A 19,005-nucleotide genomic window follows, 5' to 3' on the forward strand; every position below is an offset into this window, starting at 1 on the left:
TGTTTTGTCTTTACCAATGGAGATGCTGATGTAATCAATGCCCAGAAGAATTCAGCTAAGGGTCTTTCTTCCTAAGCATTTGGTTTTTCATTTTCCAGTGATTGAACATATACACTAAAAGGTGTGCATATAAAATACAAAAGATAATAAATACTAATGCCTGTAAGTGTAAAAAACAGAATCAGGAAATAAGCAAAAGTCTGCTGTGGTTGAGGTCATCTATTGATATCCAAGTGTTTTAGAACCCAATGTGGATTTTTCTCTAATAATTATGAAATTGTTGATTACTTGGCTCTTCTGTAAAACAGTGATTTAAGAAGTTTTCTGAGGTGCATGGTATCAACACTTAAAAAGAAATGCATTTCTACACCCATGCAACTAACATTGCAATGTGATATCATGTTTAATGAACAAGATATAGCTTCAATTTGTATTGCCAAGGGAATTTTAAAGCTCATACTTTTTTTTGCTTGTTATGTTTACAAGAATGTTTTGCCTTAATCAGGCAAATATAAAAGAGATGTCTTATTTTTCATTGCACAGACAATTGGTAAGAGAGGTTCCAGGCTCAAAATTGGTTATATTAGGTAGCTTATTACATAGAATAATGTACAATTTCATTTAAATTTAGAGAATATAATACCTTCGATTTATAGACACAAAACAGATCAAATCACTTCCTGAATGTGTGTTAGTGACAGCTCATCTGTGTTTGCCTAACAAAATGGGAACTGATCCAAAAGGGAATTTGCAATATGATTCTCCTTCAATTATAAATCAGTTGAACATAAATCCTAATTTTCCTCTTCCATACATTGGAACTTGCTGGCAAAGATGAGCATTTTTTAGTGGGAAAAATCTGTAGGAAATAACAAGATGGTACTTGATCCTTAGCCAGGGTTTGCCCTGAGGTCACTTGCACTTGGCATGGCTTTCAGGGTAAAATAGGAATTTCTGGAATTAAAAGAAAATGTTTAGTTTAATATTTATTTCAAGTAAAGATATCTCTCTGCCAACTTCCAACACAAGATGGATTGGTGTGAGAAGCAATTTATCTGGAAAATAACAATCTTAGTAGGTACTGACCTCCAAAACATACAAAGACTGCATGCCCCCATAGTCCCTAGACATGATAATGCTGAATTCTTAAATGACTTCTTTCATATATGTATGCTTGTGAGTGTGTATGTATGTATGTATATATGTATGTATGTATGTATGTATGTATCCATGTATGTATGTATGTCACTAAATAAGAAAGCAGTGCCTGTAGAGACAAAGTAAACATTTAAAAGAAAAATTTTAATACTTGAGAGACTTGGAAAGGTTTCTTTATCATCAACAATACCATCATAACAGTTTTTATTAAATCCCAAACTAGGCTATCTTCTCCAATTTTGTAGATTTTTTTTTGTTTTCAGAGAATTTTAGGTGGACAGCAAACTTGACTGAAAGGCCCAAGGGTTTCCCCAAGTGCCTCCGATAGCCACACAGAGTCTCCCATCCTTGGTATCTTCACCAGTGTGAAACATCTGGTGCTGTCACCATTGATCAGCTGATGTTTTCAGGCCATCATCACTGAAGTCTACATCTGGAAAGATGGTTCATTCATGGTAGATGCATTCAGTGGGTGGGACGAACATACCACCTCAATAGCCACCTATGGCATAGAGTCCTGCTACCCCAGAAGCCCTGCACATGCCTTTTGCCTTTCCCTCTTATCTAACCACTTCCAACCAGTAATCTCATTACAGACTCGATAGCTCTGCCTCATCCACAACTTAATAAAGTAAGAATCATACTGAATTTAAGTTTTTTCACATTGGCTTCTTCCACATTGTAATATTTCTTCTGTGGTTTTCCTTTGATACTATTTATTTATTTTACCAATGAATACTATTCTATCGCCTGGATGTATTACAGTTTATCTAGTCTCTTGAAGAATGTCCGTTTTGCTTCCAAATTTTTGGTAATTGAAAAAAATTAATCTGAACATTTGTGTAAAAGTTTTTGTGAGGATATGGAAGCAGGATTTTATCTCATTTTAGTAAATATCTAGGCCCACCACGGATATATCATATGGGACAATCATTTTAACTTTTGAAGAACCTGCCAAACTGTCACACAAAGTGGCTGTTTGGTTCCTCCGCTTAGGCTTTAAAAGCAAGCTCCTGCTCTTCTGCACCCTTGCCAGCATGTAGTGTCGTCGGGGCTCTGGGATTTTGCCCGTTCTGAGAGGATGTAGCAGTGTCTTGTTCTGATTTGCATGTGTCTGATGGCATGCTACGTAGAAGGTTGCTCAGGCTTTGTTCACCCCATTCATTTTTGTCTACTAAAATAAGTAACCCAGCCTTTAGGGCAAAAGAAAAATCTTTTCTCATAGTATAGTCTATTTTAATTACATTTGCAACAGTATTAATTTTTAGAGTTCATGTACAGGACTTTTTTTGTTTTTGTTTTTGAGACAGGGTTTCTTTGTATAGCTTTGGAGTCTGTACTGGAACTTGCTCTGTAGACCAGGCTGGCCTCAAACTCACAGAGATCTGCCTGCCTCTGCCTCTGGAGTGCTGGAATTAAAGGCATTCACTGCCAATGCCTGGCCCATGTACAGTATTTTAATTATTAAATATTTCCTAAGGGAACACAGGTTTTTTTGTTTGTTTTCATTTCAAACAAGTTTCACAAATGGATTTCAAGAATACCTTCTGATCTGAAATTATGTGGTTGTTGTAATATGTAATAGCTTGTATAGGAACTTCTGGGCCAGAGGTCTGGAGAAATGATTCAGAATGCTCTTGCAAAGAACTGAAATATAGTTCCCAGCACCCATGTCAGGTGGCTCACGTTCACCTCTGAGTCCAGCTTCTGGGATCCAATGCCCTCTTCTGGTCTCTGTTGGCACTTGCATGTGCAGACATACATATACACACACACAGACACACACACACACACACACACACACACACACACACACACACCTACTTCATTTTGAAGTCTGTCAATCAAATTATATTTTCAAGACTATTATTTACTTAAGGAAGTAAAGGAGTATACATCAGGCTATTTTGGAACAATTAAACCACTTTTTTTTTTTTTTACTTCTCTTCAATTTATTTCATTTCATTTTTATTGAATGTTCACATATGCATACATGACAGCTCAGTTACATATAATTTTGGCTAGCAGCTCTAGTAACTGCAGGATGATCCCTGAAATGAAGCCCTATTATCTTCTTTTGCATTCTGCATTGTCAGTTGACTGGCTCATCTTCCTAGGTTGCTGCTATAAGTAACTAGTCCATAGATATTCTTCTACGTGTAAGGTTTTATTTAATGGTATCCATCTGAGAAGTTGCAAAGAAGTGAATGGATTGTCCCTTGATTTGAGTTTTCATTTCATTTTATTTGTGATGTTTAATATCTTGACATTCACTTTAATTTTCTAATGAAATTAAAATTTTTCTGATATTGAATTCCATTTACTTATATAATTTCACTTTGATTGAAATGAGCTTGTGCTTGATTTAAATAGTTTATGAAAAAGACTTTTTTCCTTTGCTGGTGTGACTGACACAATTTAAAATCATTTTCTGGTTTTAACATTTGCAAAATGTACATTTGCTAGCTTTGGTTATTTTCACAGTGGCTTCTTACTCTTGGTACTTTGTGTTTACCATCAAGGCTATGTGTTCTCTAAAGCCCTCTTCAGACACTTCACACTTGGGCCACTTAAAATAAGTTTCACAATGATTATGTCATAAGCTACTGAAAATGGACTGGTACCATGTTTTATGTTCATGACACTAAGAACTGCAAGTGCCTGCGTATGGATAAACAACAACAATAAAAATGATTTCTTTAAAAATTCAACATAAAATGTCAGTAACATTATTGAGAACATCCAAAACAGTTATAAACTGATCCTGGATACTCAGAAGAATGGAGCTTGGAAGAGCTCATGGTGACAGGTTTCTCAATTTTGTCATATAGGACACAACAGAAATTTCTATTAGAATTTTGTAGTGAAACACAACAAGTCAGGAACTGCATCTGGTCTTTCAAATAGATAAAAGAGAGTCTATCCCAGCACCAAATGTCTTCCAAGAAATACAGTGACAAAGCAGGTATGTACAAAGGAAGAACCAATTCTCATAAACTATTATTTTGTTAAATCTTAAGAGATTATTTGTGTCTTATGATTGTAATTTATTTGCTAAAGAAAAATACTTTCAATTATCAAAGTAAGAAGATAGTTGAAGAAAAGGGAATTTGGTGGATGATTTTTCATTTTAAAACAATAAATATAGTCTATTTACCCAAACCGACATCTGAGCTGTTACTTCAAAGGGGCTAAAATATCCTTCAAATAATTTGGTCCTTAAACCACAGCTCTGCATCAAACATTGAGAACGGGAAGCCCATTCAAATTTTGTTTCTTTAAACTAAAGTTTTGCATATTGCCTTCTCATCAAGGAAAATGAAACTGGATGTTCAAGTCTTGTGTTAATAAACTGCTAATCCGGATTTGTTCACTCTGATCTTTGGATAAAATTGAGATATGACTTGATGGACCCCAGTCATTCTGCTCAGTCTCTTCATCATGTTAAATAGTGGTTCCAGGTTTGTTTAATAATAAGCAACTGCAGAAGGATATTTGAAAATTACCCTGTTTGGCAAAGGCAAGAGTGAAATCATTCAAAAGGACATGACCAATATTTACTAAAAAAGAGTAATAATTATGGGATATTGTCAAAGCATAGTACAGAGTGTGGGCTGGGCTAAACAGTAAAGTACAAACACACACACTGAACTGAAATCATAATCACATCAGCATTCCTAGAGAGGCAGAACCTGGGCTAAACCCACAGGAAAGTGGTATGAGACACCCTCGCCAGCAAAATTAACCTTTCCTTAACCAATCTAGAGAGCTTTCTAGGTTTTTTATTATTATTAATATTATTTGTGCAGGTCATTGCTAAACCAGCTACATGGATGTGATCTTTAAGTATCTTTCTATTCCTTAAATTACATGTGTTAGTCACTGGAAAAGGAAGATTTCCAGAGACTTCTCAATTCTTGAACAGTTTTCACTCACCACACAAAAAAACAAGAGGCTGTAACTTCTAATTTCTGGTGCTATCTCTTAAGACCGTACAGCAAAATTCAATTTCATAAAGTTTTTTCTTTTCATTCTTTTTTTTGATAAAATTACATTTAAAGTGCATTGGTGTTAAGTCAGGCACCATCTCATCCTAGTTGAATGGTGTCCACTTCGTCCTGAAATTGTATTCCATGTAGTCATAATGGAAAATTGTAGAACACCAAAATAGAAACAAAGTGGTATTAACAGATGTGATCTCACCAGGGTTCCATTTGTTAAAGAAAACATTGAATATTAATTAAAAGTTAATTAGAACTAATTGCCAATTAGAAAGAAAATGTAATTTGAAGCTACCCACAGCCCTTCTACTATTATTACCTTTGAGAATACTGCACACCCGAGGGCTGGCGAGCATGATACCTTCCTTCCTGTGGCAGACCTGTGAAGTCCATCCGTTTACAGTTAACTTGCTTCATTAAACCTCAGAGCAGGTGATTCTGCACAAAACAGAATCATTTGTGGAATACAGTCTTAAAGAAGGAGTCAGTGTTTTCCTGAGTGTGAATATCATTGTGGTAGAAAACAAAGAATTGAGAAAGGCAAATGCAATTGTTTGTAGTGAAGTTGGAGATGCACAGTGACTCCCCCCATGTGTTTCCATACTTCTAGGAACAGACCAATTTTTATTCTGGGATAGAGATTTCCTACAAGACTCAGATTAATGCTCATATTTGAGGACAGTTATAGCACTAGAATCCAGAAATGGCATTCACACCCAAATCAGTCTAACAGTTTCCTTTCAGTCCAGAGATACAAGCAGCTTTAGAATAAAAAGGCAGAATGAATTTCAAAACTTTCTTCCTCCTTCTGGAAAAAATTTCCAGTGATAGAATTACTCTTCTACTGGAGTGAAAACTGAGGCTGAGGTTGACAGCCATTTGGCCACTGGACCAAACTGAGATCCAAGGCAAGCTAGAAGTAGAGGCCTGACATCTTAAAGCCCAGAGACTGTATGTCTGGGACCTGACAATTAATTTCCCTTTGTTCCATTAATTTATTTTAGGTTTTATTTCTAGACACTTAAAACTAGAAAGACCACAGACAACATAGTATGTTGAAGATATTTATAACAGACTCAGAAGAGAGAGAATCATGTACTCTTCCCATTCAAGTTAAGAAATCTTCCCTCTACCAAGACAAATATTGCTTATGGAAACATTCCTTGGTTGACTGTTGACACTGAAGAGGGCAGTCAACCTAGAAGGCTTTGTTTCTTAATCATTTTTTTTGGACACAACCTGAAGCTATGATCTCACTCACCTAGTCACTCTTCACATCCACACAAGACCCAATCGGGTTCAAATCATTGACCTCATAAAATGGCAGCTTAAGAAGGGCATTTCATGTCAGAGGAAGAGAAATTCATTTTGACTTTGATTTTTTTATAAAGGTGCTCTGAACCCTGTTTCTGTGCCTCTCTGTGTGCTCAGCTTTGGCTTTTCCCTAAATCTTCTGCACAGAAGGTCCTCCAATTAAAACACCACTAGTCCCCTAATACTCTTCTAAGTGAAGATATACAAGATGGCAAACATAGACTGGCTTCTCCTTGTTTTACATTTTAATTTTAAAGTCATTTACTGATTTCCTGTGATGAATATGTGTGCCTTCCAAAGAAACCCTGCCTTTCTTTTCTTTTTATTATGTATGAGTGGACATGAGTATGTTGTCTCCACACATATGTGTGTCAAGAAGAAGACAGCTTGCCTTTTCTCTCTTTATAGCTTACATGTACCAAAAAATGGGATTTGTGTCACCAAGCTTGGCAACAAGCACTTTCCCCTGCTGAGCCACACTGCCACTCCTTCTATGTGTAAGATGAGATTCATACTTCTCTAGAGACAGGTGCTTTTATCGAGTCAATCCCTTTGCTAAGTGAAGCCATGTTTTTTGTGCTTTGTTGACAAAACACCTGACAGCATTAGCTCTATTTAGTGGGACAAATGTGATAATTTATTAGAAATGATATTAATCACAAGACTCCTAACTTGGCTCACTGATTTATGAGTGGTCATTTACTAACATTTATATTATTTTAAAAGCCAAGTAAACTTCAATATTTTGCAAGAAAGTTTACATAGTATTTTTTTGTTTTCATATAATATATAGATAAGTAAGTATAAACGTTTAAGAAAACTATGAGATTTTGTTTTCATACTCTCAAAATAAATGCTGGATTTGAGTTCATACATTTATAAAATATGTCTCTTATTAGAAATATTATTGGTCTCAGCCTTTTGACAGTTCTAAGAACCTTACACATTAACATTCATATTACAATATCTTCATATTTTGTTTTGATACAAAAGCTCCATCAGTAAAGTTTAAATGTAGCAAGATGGGATGCTCAGATTTCCAATACCTTGGCAGTCTTTTGTCTTAGAGGTTATAAGAAATATTTAATATTTAACTTATGATTCACAAAGGCCTTTGCTTTTTTCCAGGTACCTCTATTACTCTGTGAAAGTATTCGTAAGAAATGTGCAGAATATGAACAGCATATTGGAAACTCATTTCTAGTTCATTTTTCTTTAACTGTGTCTATTTTAATTGTTTCAAAGGGGGAATTAAAAGATTGGCCAATTAGAATTCTAATGGGACATCCCTGGAGTTTATAGAAAACTGTCTTTGGAGTTTTTCCTTGAGGTATCAAAGGACATTTGAAATTTATTATCACATGGAGATTTTTAAAGTAGGAATGGTTACAGATTAAGTGCCCAATTTAAATTATTTAATGCTTCTAAATCTTATTTTACATCACCTGGCTGTATTGACATATTTTAAGAAAACAATTGGAAGAAGCTCTGGTCCTGAGAAGTATCTGAAATTTAAAGTGCATTTCTATTTCCAGAAAAAAAAGACTCTACTCAGTCAAATACATCTAGTATAACACTGAAGCTACATTCAACATGCTTTTTAAATACCCCCCATGTCAGGCAGTTCTGAATTTTTTTCTGGATAGCCTCATATCTTATTGTTATCATTTATGTAGCATGATTTCTCCTGTAAGTTTCTCGGCCTCAGATCAGCCATGCCAAGGAAAAGGCAATGTAGAAGTGGCAGATAACACCAACATCATTTATATTTATGTCTGGAATACATTTTCTGCTGTCCTTTCCCCCCTAGAACATTTACCTTCCTAATTATGTTTTACTCAGTCTAATCTTTAAATTAATTTGAATTCCCTGAGCTCTCAACTGACAGTGAGAAGAATGGAGAAATGTTCCTGAAGGGAAGGAGAAATTAGATTAAATAATAATGATCACTCGTATTCCTACACCACTTCAGCATTCGCAATGTGATTTGGTTTCTCTTCACTAAGTCAGTCCCCACCACTACGAGGCAGATAGAGAATTGTATACATTAGGAAAGCAAATGGTATTTGACAGGGCCTGGCTTCTCCACAGGAAAACAGCTGTGCTGTGGTGGTGGGGGGGCAGCCCTCTCTGAGCAGGGCCTGAGGCTTTTTGTTCACTGATATAAGTGCCACAAACACTGAAGGGCAACCACTGAGCACATGGGTTTGATAGAGCCTGATAATCTATTTCCTTCTGCAAAGCCACTGCTCAGTCATCCTACTTTGTTCCTATGACCCTACCCTCATTAGCCAGGACAGGATGGACTAAATCAATGATCTGTCCCTGTACAGAAAGTTCTGAAGCAGTCAAGAAGCTGTTAGGGAGGCCATCAGGAAATGTGACACAAGGATGAGATAAATCATTTCCCACAAGAATTTTAATTAGAAAATAAAGAATTGATTCATAATATGGGTGGACTCAATATGAAAAGAAGTCTAAGAAGTGCCTTAAGTTAATACAGTCTCCAGAACATTTTCCCCATTCTGTTCTCTTTCTCTTTTGTTTTTAGTATCATCTCTCTAAGGAGGTAGCAGAGAGGACAGGGGATGTGACCACTGTGGCAGTTATGTATGAGTTGCCATCCACCCTGACACAGATATATTCTCCATGAAGCTAGAGTACAGGGGTATCTGTGGGGGCACCTTATGATATTTACTAGGATCAGTACTAGGATTCTCAACCAAAGCTTTTCTCTCTAGCTACCTTCAGAATCAATAAGCTGAACAGAGATTTTCATATCATATCTTTTTAAATGACCGATTCTTAATAATTTCAAGTGTTCTGATTATGCTGTATTTAATATCCGTAAGGTCTATAATTGCCTACTGCTTATTTTCAGTTATACAATACAGCACGCATTAGCAATGACTGGCTGTGTAACCTTGTTAACTTCGGACAGATGGGAGAAATGTTCAGCTTCTATCATTTCATGCACATTTCTCATATTTTGTCTAAAAACACACATTTAGCCAAAAGTATGTTAGTGGCAATTCTATTTCCATGCTTTATATTCATTTTATTTGTGTGATGTTTTGTTTTCCTGTTTGGTAATTAATAATTTTAAGGCAATTTTGTTATTAAATATATTAAAGAGCAATCAATCAGTCCTTCCCTATGACACTCAAATTACTATAATCCTCATAAATACTTTGGTCCATGAGCTCCCTGAAAATACATTCCTGCTTTTTGTTGTTTCAACCCTGCCTCATAGTGATAAAGTCTAGGCTTACAATAGCAAAGACATCTGTTTTGGCAGAAATAAATTAATCATATTAGAGTCAGCACATACCTGTTTCTCATGGAAAAATAATGAAAATGATAACAAAAAATGAAAACTATAAGGGCCGTGATAGGTAATTGTGGCTGTCTGCTTGAGGAGGAGGAGGTATATAATTTTCTCATGGATCTAAAATCTAGAATTTCTGACATTTAGCTTGTCCTGGGGTTCCAAAGGCAAAGTACACAAAGCCAAGAACACTGATGAAGTAATTATACCACTCATGTTCTTGACAAAGCATAAAATAACATATTTTTCTGCTTTCTTGTATAGCATCATTATAATAGAAAGTAAAAGAAAGGAGGAACTGGTCCATGAAGATTCTGTTCTTAGCAAAACTAAGGACTTTGATTCAGTTTTCTTTTCCCATTCAAGCAAAATTTCCATCCTCTGGGGGAAGGAGAAGTCTTAGGAAATTATATAAATGTATAACACAGTTACTATGTTAATACTGGGATTTTATAATTATTGTTTGGATTCCTACTCAGATAAATTTGTCATTTTGTAGAACAAATTTGTACATTGATTCTGACATTCTGCTCTTATAGGATGCACATATTCAGATATATAAGATAAAATATAAACAACAATAAAAAATAGTACTGATGATAATAATGGTATGTACTTATAAAATATTTAGTTTGAAGAATAGCTGGTAGGCTCATAACCAACTGTTCCATTTTAAAGTACATTATTTCTCTTATTATTTTATTTTCACATTTTCAAAGGATTATTTCCACCTTAGTTACATCCAAGGAGAAGAAAATATTCTGAAACATATTCACCAGAAGACACCTACTGAATGAATACATCTGATATAATGATTTTGTGATGCTATCAGAGCAATTGAAAAATCTTATATCTTCAATTTTAAATACTAAAGTCACTACATTTTGTAATTGCCCTATACCTCAATTAATAATGCTTACTTATTCTAGTGAGTCATTGTTTACCATCTCAGGCTATTAGTTTAGCTTAAGGTCTTGAGACTAAAAGCTCTATTTTTTTTGCAAAACACTTAAAGCAATCGTAAGTCCATGGAAGCCTTCTGTATAACCTATTTTACTGACAAACAATTACATTTTAGATTGAAGAGGTGAAATGATTAAGAATATTTGACTTAGTTGCCATGACAGCATGCATTTTTCATCAGGCACAGTGTAATTACTACAATTTCAATGATGTAAAATCAAGAAAGATGATAACAAACAGCAGAACCGTGGAGATATTGCCATTGCAACCAGGTTGCCATAGCAACAGTGATAATAATCCCAGTGATAGATGTTTTCTCTTGCTCTTTCCATTTTGTACGGTTATAACATTCAGAGCCAGTTTTTACCACAGCTTTTTATAGTTTATTAGACTGTCAAAATAGTTTATGAGATGTTGTTGCAAAGGAAATGACTGAGTTCCGCAGTCTAATAAAAATGCCAAATACTCTGTTTACATACTGCACCAGCACTTAACAAACATTAAAAAATTGTATGAAAAATGATTTGATATTGTATCTGTATTAATCAATTTGCAAGGCATAAGCTTTGTCATTGAAGGTCGAATGAATATTTTCCAAGCGGTCTGTTTGCTAAGCTTTTTCAAAGTTCATTCTTGACGCAGCATTTGGCAACTCCCTTCATCTGGATAGAGTATCAACTACCTGCAGGAAATACTATGCACAACTAAAAGATAAATGGTTACAGAAAATTAAAACCATAGTTGCTTTTCAAATAGTTTGGAAAAATATTTAGAGTGTATGGCCCTAAGAACTCGCTGTGTGAACATTTTAAGATAACATTTTTTGAAGGTATAGCCAAAGATAGATTAACAATGAAATGGCATTAGAAATGAAGAGTTTACATGTAATCAATTGGATAAGAAAACCTTTAATTATCTAATACCACAAAAGGACACATACATGGTGTAAAAGTTATCATTCACCACCATGAGACAGCCGTGACCATCATTATGCAGACTTAACATCTTTCATGAGCTTTTCTTTTAACTGTAAAGGAAACACATGACAGAATCCACTACCATAGGCTTTGTCTCAAAGGAAAGATATCCCAAAACACAAGCAATCATATGAATCTGCAACCTTGACATGTATTGAAGTCCTGTAAAGTCCTCATTAGGAGATTGCAGAAAATCAAGTGAGACACTAAAAATCTTGACTCTGCTTCACTGGATAGTTTCAATGATCAGGGAAGTTTTGAGTTCACTGGCAGTTTCTCTAGAAATATACAAAGACTACAAAGAATTTTCAAGGATAACCCCTCCCCTTCATCCATTCATCAAGGATAAGCCCCCCCTTCAACTATTCATTTGTCCCCTACAGTATTTTTCATTTTAAGAGAATTGGGTTTAGTTAGACTGCTATAAAAGTTTATATGGGTGAAATATGAGGCCACAGTCTAGTCAGAGTTCTAACGTTAGAACACAAAGCAAAGACTTTAGAACTCCAGAAGCCCTTCTTTATCTTTTTAATTTATTCTCTCATACAATACATCCAGAGGGCAGTTTCCTCTCCCTCTACTCCCCCCAATTCTTACTCTCACCTCCCTCTTCTCCAGATCCACTCCTCCTCATTTCCCTTTAGAAATGAGCAGGTCTCCCAAGAATAGCAAAAGAACATTGCATAACAAATTACAATAAGACTAGGCACAAAACCCCATGTCAAGATGGACGATGTTACAGTTCTGAGCTCCTGTTATCTGTTCTAAATGTTTATGGACAAGTAAGGTCTGTGGATTTAGAAATAGAAGTCTTAAGTGACTTCCTTTTCCTCTTGATCAGGAAGCAAGAATGCAATGTGAACTTATGCCCATTATAGAGTTAGCAGCAGTCCAATATAATAACAAAGACACACCTACCATGAGCCTCCAGGTACCTTTAGCTGTTGAGAACATAAAGGGCCATCAAGAACTCTGGCTGAGCTTGTAAAGTGGGGAGGCAAAGAAATAAAGAAGGCAGGGTTTGCACCTGCCCTTCAACCAGAGGATACTGTCTATCAGACAAACAGCCTAAAAAAGATTGCTTATGCATGAACTCTTTCCAGTTATTATTTACAAAATTATTATTTTAGCAGTGTAAAAATAAGATTGTATTGTGCATTAACTATAATCCAACCTGAACACTTCATGGTTGGTAGCATTGAATTTCTATCCCAAAGTAGACTGTGGATCACTAAGTGACAGTCATGTGGGACATGCTTGCTTGAGCAAGTAGTCACTAGTGAGTTTATCTCTAGGAGGGCCACCTTTGTTAAAGTATACCAACTGTTTAGAGTATTCCTTAAATTTAGCCTAGGAAAGGAATTCCTCTAGACCATAAGTTTGTTATATTGAAAATGATAATTTTTTTCAGCACAGGGCCAAAGAATCTCATGCTCTCAGTTATTCATCTCATTTATTAGTGACAAGCACTCAGGAAGCTATTTCCAAAGCAGAGTTGAGGAACTTGAAATATACACAAGGTTGTTAAAACAATAAGGAATGGAAGGTCCAAGTCCAGAAAAGAGAAAGCTATAGGTTTGTCTGAGATCGAGGGGATGTTCAAAGCCTATGGAAGAATCCTTGCCATTGTTCAAAGTCAAGTTGGCCTTAATTCTTCCCTCCAGAGAGAATTCTTTATCTATAATCGTAAGAGAGTGTCCTGTACTAGGAAGTAATGTGTTTCTTAGCTTGAATTGCTTTGATATATAGTTATGCCATTGTATGTAACTCACAAAACTGCACTGCTGGGATGTTCTTTATTTAGTATCTAAAGAGCAATAACCCTAATCCTTCATATTACAGTTCACTAAAATCAAAAGGGAGAAAAGAAGAAAAGAAATTGACTGGAACAAGGCATAGATGATCTTGTTTCAGTACATGTGAATGTTGTGTTCAAATGGGCAGGGTGTTTTCTTGTTTTGTTTTTTTTTCTAAAATTATTCTCTGTTAAGAGTTTCAGGTTTATAGTTGACTTTAGTTCTGATTGGTTGTATAAAAGTGTCATAAAAATTGCTTAAATTGTCTTTAAGCTGGTTTCATGATATTTTCTCTTTCTCCATAACAGTTCCCAGGTGTGAGGCTTCCATTCCCACTAACCTGTGTATTTTATCATGTAGACACAGATCTTTGTGCATATGTCAACATATGTGTATCTTATGACTTAGACCCAAGGCAGCCCATTAATTCAAAATGAAATCACTTGTCTCAAAACATGTACAGAGTTACAAAGTAATTGTGTGTGTGTTTGTTTTCCGAAAATGTGCTCAGTTTTCATTTTGTTTTTGCCCCAGTCATCCTCCTTCTAATTGTGTGGCCAAGGAGTGTGAACCACTGAAAGTCATAGAACTTCAACATCATCAATAAAGCTAAGGTGTCTCATTTTAGAGATAAGAGTTTCTGGTTTGGGCCTATGAAATCCTATGAGGCATAACAATAAACACACCCAGCAGAAATGCAACTCTTCAAGTAATGATCCTTCATTACAATGTTATTATAAGAAATGAGTCATGCTGAAGAATGTGAAAATAAAGTGATCTCTTAGTCTGCAACCAAAATTGTAACAGTGGAAACTGGTACCTGGAGATGCATCTAGTTAAGAGTGAGACCCAGTGATTTCCCGAGTCTCATTGTCATTCTGTGTGCTGTGGCTTGTGTTAAAGGGAACTTGCAATTCAAGTGGAGGCTTCCTGCATGCTTTCTTTTTGCCTTTCATATTCTTATTATTTTATATGCTTTTCCTTAACTTGCAAGTTGTAATTGCATATATTTTTAGGACATCATGTCTAATGGTTAAAGAAATTACTATTTCCCTCTTTCCACATTCTCATATCTTTGGGTTGAAATCCTTAAAACTTATCTTCTCTGGTTATTGATCTATAATATAAAACACTAGAACTTAGTCTAGCCAGGGAAGGGATTTTGATTTCTGTTGCACCACACATCTGACTCCTGTCTTATCAACCTCCTTTGGTTCCTCCACCCTGTCTCCTCTCTGTCTCTCCATCCATGTGAGTTCAACACTTCCCTCTACAAAAGAGAATGTGTTGCACTTGTCCTTGTGTGTTTGGCCCATTTTATTAAAGGTACTCTGTTTTTATGTGTGTTGCTGTGAGTGACAGGATTTCATTCCTTTTTTATGATGGTAAGCTTTCTACTTTACTAGCCAGAAAATATTTAAAGATTTTCTGAGAAACCATTGTTATTATTTCATAAGCTTTGGTCCAACTTTCATTCTAAGTATGTATATTCAAATCTCGTGTTTTCCTCCAGTTTCTATCTGCACCCACCCTTTGTGTTGGGGAATCTATTCTTTAGAATATTATACATCCCTGGAGAGATTTAGGCATAATTCACTATGCTGAAACATCTGTAATTAATACTCTGAGATATCTGATTTACTTACAACCTGTTTGCCAAAAGATTTATCAGTTTCATTCATCTAAAATATGTGATGGAATGATGTGAGTTGAATTCCATCAATGTGTGATTACTCTTAATGACAGGGAATCTTACAATACTTTCAAGTCAGTGTTTTCATTGACCAGCCCCAAAGCAGAATCATGACTTTCTGGAACCATAGTAATAAAGATGTGGACTGTGAATGTAAGCATTATGAGTTACCATTGTAGCCCATATGACTATTACCAAGAAAACTGAGGTGGTTGCCTCCATTTTTAGCTCTGATCTCAACACATCTCTATTTCATTTTGTGCATTATTCATGAAGAAAAAAGCTAAATAATGTAAATTCATTTGAAGCTGATTTCTGGTGTGGGATAAGAATTCCTTATTTGAAATGCTTAGGACAAAAACATTTTGGAATTTGAAATTTGAGGGTTTTGGAGCATTTGAATATTTACATTGAGGCATCTTTTTAGGGCCCAGGGCTTAACAAGAAATTCATTAGGGTTTTTATAATCATTTTGTACACATAGCTTGTGTGTTTTTGCATGGTGACTGGAAGCCAACAGGGATGGAATTTTTCATCTGTGGATTAAGTAAGCCACGCTTTTAAAATTTTTGGAACATGATGTACTTTTAAATTTTAGATCAGGGAGTCTTCAACCTATATTAAAATTTCCTACAAAAGTTCAAAATTGTGCAGGTAAGTATCTGTTGCAAATCCTGTATATTTCAGAATGCACACGGTCTACCAGGGTCTGTGCAATGTCCTCTGTATCTATATAATGGTTTCCAGTGTAGTGTTTTTAGTATATTCCTAAATGTGTGACTGAGTGGGTCTCTGATTTTGTGCCTTCTCTTGTTCTCTTTTCCTTGTGTTGATTTATCCTGGCCAACTTTGGTGTGATAGTTTTGTTTTACCTTATTAAATTTTATTTTGATATAGTTTTTGAAAAATGAATAGAAGAAAACCTAGACAATATGGTAAAGTTTAACAACTCAACTGTCATTTATACCTGTTGTAAGAGGAAAAACCAGTTTTCTTCAATGGAGTGACACTTGATATATCAACAACTCCAGAGCAGGACTCAAGTTCAAAAGTAATTGACCAATATACAATGGACGCCAGAGTTTTCTTATGTGGTGCTTTTATTTAGCTACAGTTTGGTGGTGGTGGGGTGGTGTTATTTTACTTTGTTTTTTTTTTTTTTTGGTTTTCAGAAGTTTGTTGTTGTTTTGGGTTTTTGTTTTTTAAAGAATGAATTTAAAGTTGATTGGTTAGAGACAGGGAGAGAAATCTAGAAGGACTTGGGAAGCAGAAAATATGATAAAATGTATTTGATTTTAAAATTATTTTAAATAATAAAAACATAGCTAAAATGAATTTTATAAACCCTGTAACTCCTAAACCTTGCAGAGTTGTGAATGCTTATGAGCCCAGCACTCAAGAGGCTGAGTCAGGAGGATAGTTGTAAGTACAGAGCCAATCTGGGCTACACTGCAATGCCTTGTTTCAAATAAATAAGCAAATAAATAACAACAGAAGAAAACCACAATTTTAGAGCCTCAACTCTAAGCTACATGATATAGACACTGACCTCTGAATTTCCAGAGTTTAGTGCAACTATCTTAAAAACACAAATACTTCAGAGGTCATCATAGCAGTTATATGGAAATCACCCTTTCTCTTCCCCGTAGCCTCTCATGTTTGCCTTTCACATCTGAAACATGAAAGCAGTTATTATTAAGAACATTTACAACACTCAGCCATTTATGACTCTAAGAAATTGAGAAAAATTAAACTCAAGATTTAATAATAACTGCTGAAGTTTCAAGTGACTTCTGGACATGTGGGGTTTTAAGGTGAGTATTTCTGTCCTGTACATCCTATCTTGTTATTTTTCACCAACTGTTATCCGTTTACTCTCATGGAGCTTCAGTCCAGATCATGGCTTGGAGGCTGCATAGCCATATGAGACATTAAGTATTTCAAGATGTCAGCTGAATCTGCTGCTTTCTGGCTGTATAGCTTAAGGAATTTCAGGAATCCTAGGTCAGATTACTTCTTCAGAGTTATACAAACAACTTTGATTTCTAAACTGCTCCATAAAACTTTACATACTTTCATGCTCCTGTTTTTCCTTGACACCTCAGTTTGGGTTGCTATTGGGCATGTATTATTTTTCTGGCCAGAAAACATAAAGGAAATTACAATGATACATGCCATGTAAAAAAAAACAAAAAAACAAAAAAACTCAACTGTAACCCTGCCTACTCATTGCTTAACATACTCTGAACTCTTATCAAAGGATACTAGATTAGATCATTCTATTAATTTAATACCAATCTCATTTTTAAAGGCAAAGAAGTCAGGTAGCAATTAAAACAAAGAAAGAAGGCCCAATAACATAAAATTGAATTTCAATGTTTTATTTGGCTCACTAAGCATATTTCCTATTTTATTGAATTCATTTCCAAGATGTAAAATAATAAGACAGTCTGAAATTTTGCTAGGAGGGACTGCTAAAAGTGAGAAATCACCTTGTCCTAAAATAAGCTCCTAGGCTTCTGGAATGCATTGCTGAAACCCTCTGCAATTCTCCTCTGAGGGCTGATAGCTTTCTAATCTCAGGTGCATAGAAGTCCCTTCATGTCATGGAAGAATTACTGCACTTCCCCCAAGAAATTTAACTTGCTATAATGTGATAACAGTGACTGCTGAGGAACATGGAGGAATCTTAGATAACCATCTGTGCTTCTAGCTGTTCCTTTACACAAAGATAAAATGGGACAGGATCAAGCTTAGACACTTGACTCACTTGCCATGACTCCCAGTGCTTAGGCATTGGACATGTCTTATTGATCCAAGACTAGTGATAGGAGTTTTGCATTGTTACCATGCCAGTAAGTTAAAGGTTCTGAAAACTTTGATTTTCCCCTCAGCTTAGTGTAGAACCATAGGTTAGTAAATATGTTAAAACTTTCTTAGTTCCAGTGAAATGCCACTGTTACAATAAATCCTTCCGCCAAATGCCACCTGAGTCCCACCACCACATGTGAGCTTTACGCCAGCCACCCACCTGAGTTAGAGCCCAAATGAATACACAGAAACTTATATTAGTTACAGTGCTGCTTGGCCAATGACTAGGATTCTCATCTGTTAGCTCAGTCTTAACTATCATAAACACATATTTTATAAGACTTATCTTATTGGACTCCTTATTGGCATCCCTCCTTGCTGGTGGAACACATCATGCTGCTAGAGCAGGAGCAGAGGGGAAAAGAGGCCCCTTCCTGTTTCTCCTTCGCTTAAAAGAGTCTCCTTGCTATGTCACTTCCTGCCTAGATCAGCACTTCTCTACTACATTTCCCAGAATCCTCTTTGACTTCTAGTCCCGTCTAACTTGCTGTCTCATTGGCCAAACAGTATTTTATTCAACAATCAATAAGATAAACATACAAAGAAGTACATTCCCCATCATGTCACTGCTGTTCTTTATTTATACTCTGACTCCAGGCTTTGCAATCACCCTTCATATTCCCTTTTCCATACTCAGTATTGGAACAAAGATGCTTTTCTAAATGACATCTATCTTAATCCATTGTTTAGCATCCTTGAGAAATAAATGAGCTGACTTCTTCTGAATTAGAAAGTACCACATTTGGACCACCAACTTAGGAAACAATAAGAAGATACGAAAAAGTCAGTCCTTTAAACTGGCACACAATTTCAGACTGAGTCATAGAGTTAACTAAGTCTGGATGCCATAATTAGTATCTAAATCCTGAAGATAAAAGAATCAAATTCAGTTGTACACTACTGT

The 19,005-nt window shown here is 35.6% G+C and overlaps 1 long non-coding RNA gene across 7 annotated transcripts in view; it reads right to left on the minus strand.

The window, feature by feature from the left end:
- The window catches only part of LOC103163356, a 30,561-nt gene extending 12,212 nt beyond the window's left edge, over positions 1-18,349 (minus strand). For 3 of the 7 annotated variants that reach the window (XR_003481933.2, XR_003481932.2, XR_003481931.2), the window contains exon 1: positions 5,479-11,698. This is a non-coding gene — a long non-coding RNA (uncharacterized LOC103163356). The other 4 variants (XR_004768307.1, XR_004768306.1, XR_004768308.1 and 1 more) reach the window with 2 other exon arrangements.
- Between the last annotated feature and the right edge of the window lie 656 nt (positions 18,350-19,005).

Source organism: Cricetulus griseus, chromosome 2 (genome assembly GCF_003668045.3).
Source record: "Cricetulus griseus strain 17A/GY chromosome 2, alternate assembly CriGri-PICRH-1.0, whole genome shotgun sequence".
In the NCBI taxonomy this organism is placed as follows: Eukaryota; Metazoa; Chordata; class Mammalia; order Rodentia; family Cricetidae; genus Cricetulus; species Cricetulus griseus.